This window comes from Cetorhinus maximus, chromosome 10 (assembly GCF_964194155.1).
Source record: "Cetorhinus maximus chromosome 10, sCetMax3.hap1.1, whole genome shotgun sequence".
Classification (NCBI taxonomy): Eukaryota; Metazoa; Chordata; class Chondrichthyes; order Lamniformes; family Cetorhinidae; genus Cetorhinus; species Cetorhinus maximus.
Window position 1 is genome coordinate 37,346,298 of NC_135888.1, and position 4,691 is coordinate 37,350,988.

The following is a 4,691-nucleotide window of genomic DNA, read 5'->3' on the forward strand; positions in this document are numbered from 1 at the left end:
TAATGATCCACCTTGTCGAACGCCTTCTCCTGGTCAAAAGACAGGAAGGTGCTCAACAGACCAGTCCTCTGGGAAAAGTGGATAATGCCCTGGACCAGATGGATGCTGTTAAAAATGGTGAGGCCCTGGACCATGTAGGACTGGTCAGGGTGGATCATGTGGTCTACTGGGGGCAGGAGGGTATGCATTGATCTTCTTCTGCAGGGGGAGCAGTCTTCCCCTGGGCTGCTGGCACCGCCCAGGCACAATTCAGGCTAAGAGGCTGTTTTCCTTTCATGCAGTTGGTTCTGGGTAGCACCGGCTAACCCAGGCAAGGGAGGGCAGAGAGGGGTGCAGATCATATTTCCCGTTCAAAGCTCAGTCATTAGCAGCCCTCCCTTGTTGTAACAGATATTCCTTTCCTCCCCCTGCAGCCAACAAAACAATTTAAAGAGTCTTAACTTCTTTTCCTCCCCCAGGCACCCGCCTCCGGCACGGTATCAGTCCTCCCCCTTCTAGCTGGAGCGGGGTGCCCACCTCCCAGCTCTCTCTGAACTCCTGCTCCCTGGCTCCTAAGACCTCAGTAGGCCCTGCCCTGTAGTAGCAGCTGTGACAGGGTGTAGTAGTCAGCAAGAATCCTCAAAAGTCCACTGCTTTGTTGTTCCTTCTTTCCCAGCCTCCTGATAAGCAGCAGTCCCCCTGTTTGAAGCAAGGAAGGGAAATCCATCATTGCAGTAATAATAATAACAGCAAACAGCAACCAGCAACACCAGTTCCCAACTACAGCTCAGGCAACAACAATCTGCACCTGAGCCCAATCAGAAAGATGTTATATTTTTAATTGTAACAATCATGTTGCATGGTACATTTAATCAAAGAGATCAAAGCGCATGTCATCATCAGACTCTTCAGATTCCTCCTGTTTCTTCTCTTTCATTTTCTCTTCAGCAGCAACAGGGGCAGCAGTGGAAACAGCTGCTGCAGCAGCTGGGGCACTACCACCAGCACCAACATTGCAGATCAGACTATTGATGTCAATGTTAGTCAATGCCTTGGCAAACAGGCTGGGCTAGGAAGGCTCATTGTTTACACCAGCTGTCTTAATCAGGGCATTGAGTTTGTCTTCAGTCACGGTGACCTCGTCGTCATACAGGGTGAGTGCGCTGTAGATACAGGCGAGTTCCACGGTGGAAGCTATGGTGCTGGATCTCTGCGGGTCTGATAGTGCCAGTTGCTGGGAGAATCTCGGTTTTAGCTTCGCTCAGAAGAACCAAGCACTTCCAAACAGGTCAGAGCAAGAAAAGTTGCACAGCCTGGGCACAGGTGTTAATCACATGTACATAATGTTCACTATTGTCAATAAACTCCCAAGAACGTCTCCCTGCCTATGGCTCCTTGTTATGGTGAGCAGTGTTTGTGTCACTCAGATGTGAAACCTTGGTTCCTGTAGTCCAGGGCTTCTTCCTTGTGCAGTGCGTAACCTTCAAACCAAAGTGATGGTCCGACTTCACACCCCCTGGACACATTACTGATGCCTGCACCTCAATGGTGCTGGTCATTGCTGCCAGAATGTCGTGGGCAGGCGTCACAGAGTTCCGTCATTCTCTCCGTGTGCTCTCAGTACTTTTGAGGTGGAGCTGGCCTCTATCTCTTCAGCATCTGTGACTGGTAACACTGTGCTCCTGAAGGGGACAGGTGCTGAAGGCTGACAAAGAATCAGGTGCATTTAAAGCTTCACAGCTGTATCTCCATGATATGACCCTAATCACAGAGCACAAGCGAGCTGTCCCCAGCCAGACAGGAGTCAGACATTCGCAGAGTTAATGTGAAGATCTATGGAGTGTCCTCACTGCATACTGTCATCATCCTCCTGGAATCTAGCGACTATTAAGGCCTCCACTGTGTCTCCATGACATGAGCCTGAGCACTGAGGGTATGTGCACTGCCATCAGCTGCACAGGAGTCAAACATTCACAGATGCAGGGTGAGGATATCAGAACTGTCTTCACTGCATCTCATCATCACACTATGCTAACACACATCATGCGTGTGTCCTAAGAACCTCTCTTGGTTAAGTCTGAAGGCCCCTTCACACAAGCCGGAGAGTGCTGGCCACCATTTAGATGGCCAGTGTGTATTGCATTTTATGGCTGTCCGAAACCCCACCTGCCTCTGCCCCAGTCCACTTGACCGATTGGCGGCAGCTTTGGCCATTGGACTGCATGCTGTGCTCTCAGATCAGGCGCAGGCATTCTCCTAACCCGCACTGCAAGGCTGCACTGTTAGCTTGAACCATGGGGAGGCTGGTCCAAAGCTTAATAAATATATTGCAAGGGGCTCTGAATGCCTCGATCAGTGACTGCATCATGGCCACCTTTTGCAAGGAGGTTCTACAACTTGTCAGTTGGTTAACTGATCTGCTACCCCTAAAACGCACTGTGCCTGAGGAGCATTTGGTGGCACATTAATGCTTTTGCATTTCTTGAGTGGGCAGAAAAGCTTCAGAGGCCCGACTCCAAGCATGCCCATGGAGCTGCTCCTGGATGATCTTAGCTGTGGGAGTACGCTCACTTTTGACAAGCTTTTCCAAGTACGTCGCCACTCCCCTTAAACCCCATCACCCACCCCTGGCACATGCTTGGGTACTTCCTTCAGTCTGTGCTGCCTTGCTTCCCCTCACACTTCACCCTCACCCACACTGGAGCCCTTGCCCCGGAACTGCACTGAAAACCAGCCGGGAAAATGTGACTTGCCTGGCCCCCAGCCCACAACTCCACCCCTCAAAATTCGTGGCGCCTCTCCCTTGATGTCCTATGGGTGATCCTCGCGAATGCTGCACAAGGTTGTGTGCACTCACCTCTGAGTTCCCCTTGACGTTCAGCTCGCCAGGTGCATGCCTTTTAAAGGCAGGCGTGAAGCACGCCATTCTGAAGTTATGCCAATGGAGGTGGTAAATTTGACATTGGGAGGCGTGATTCCGGCGTGAGGGCACAATAGTGAGATGCTAATACATTAAAATTAAGTCCTTGACATTGGACAGCAGGAAACGCAGCCTGCCGCTGACTGGTGGAGCGGGTGATCGCAGACGGGTTTCAAGACAGCATGAAACTGATTTTTGGCCTTCTTGTCATATTATCTGCTCATGGCTACAATGCCTGCCGCCAACGGAACTGGATGACTCCACCCTATCCTTCTTAAGCCAAAAGCGGATGATCTCACATTTCGCCACTTGAACTCTATCCGCCGCAGTATTGTCCATTTATTTAATCTGTCTATGTCCCTTTTTAACATTCTGTTCTCATCAACATTTAGTTATTTTGCCATCCAACCTGGTGTCCTCAGCAAACTCAGAGACACAGCTCTCTATTCCTTTATCTAAGTGATTAATAAATATAGTGAGAAGTTGAAGCCCCTACCGCACCCTGGGATACCACAAATCACAACTGGAAAAAATACCTGATGGCTCTGATCTTACCGTTCAACCACACTCAGTGGAGGTGGGGGTGGGGGGGGTGGGGGGCGGGTGGAGCTCTGAATGGGAAGTGCAAGTTTCCCAAACACCCTCCAACTCTTAACTGCAGTTATCCTTTAATTTTGTTTTTGTAAGGTCCCTGCTGGACCGTCAGCCTGATTGAGAGGCTGATTGTCTGAGGACAAGGAAAGCCTGTAGCACAAGGCCGCAGCTCAGCTGAGTGCAGATTGCAGATAGGTCTTGTGGTGATGTTGCAGAGACTTGAGGGGCAGGGAGGTGGGCGGAGAGAGTAATCATGGTATATGATTACGGGGTATGGAGGGGCGAGATGGTGGTCATGGGGGGAGCAGAAAGTTGTGGGAGAATCTGATAATGGAGAGGTGGAGAGGGGTTCGGTACAAAGGCTAGCTTGTTGGGCCTTGACAAAAATCTCCTGCTCCTCCTGGCCCTCAAGCAGTGCTAGAAAGGCAATATCTTATGGATCCTTTTATCTGCCCTTTTCCAAAGTCAGGGAAATCTGGCTGACTGTAACTAAAAATGTAATGAGTGCTAAAATGAAGACACACAGGCTTCTTCATAGGTTTTAATGACCAACCTGCTTCCTGTGAGTAAATCAGTTGCCTGCCCCTTATCCTGCTTTATCCCCAAGCTTATATCAGACATTTTATACTTTTGTCTAAAGTCAAAATTACCCTCATGTGGAGTTTGGTGTTCTTGAAGGGCAAGGCCAGAAGTCTTTTTTCATCCAAAACTGTCCTATGAATACTTTAATACTTCAAATGTATTTCTTCCAGTGCTGTGAGGCTGGTGGGCGGTTCAGTGTGTCATGTAATATGTTGAATGAATCATTTGGCCTACATGCTGACTAAATATAAGCCAAAGTTAAAGGGCCCTGACAGAAAATAATTCACATTGATATTATGAAATTCTCAAAGCATCCACCAAGCCTGAGTTTTACTTTTTATTTTATTTTGACAGTAATAGTCCAGCATACCCGTTGTTGCAGAGCTCCTGATCCACTCTGACTAATTTCATCCAACAAGATTTTCACAGCATTCCCAAATGTTTTTTTTTAAGTTGTTGCTACATTCAAATTGAAGTATGTGCTCAAGGCAGGACACTTTGTTGGAGTCAGAGGAGTCATTAAACCTTTTCCTAAACAGCATTGTGTTTCAGCCAGAAAAGAGTTGAATTATAACTAACTCCCAGTCCACACAAAATGCACAGTGAAAGCTGGTGA

At 48.5% G+C, this 4,691-nt stretch overlaps 1 pseudogene; it reads right to left on the reverse strand.

Annotated features, from left to right (window-relative positions):
- Positions 1 to 815: 815 nt before the first annotated feature.
- LOC144685223 (large ribosomal subunit protein P1 pseudogene) lies at positions 816 to 1,240 on the reverse strand (annotated as a pseudogene).
- Between the last annotated feature and the right edge of the window lie 3,451 nt (positions 1,241 to 4,691).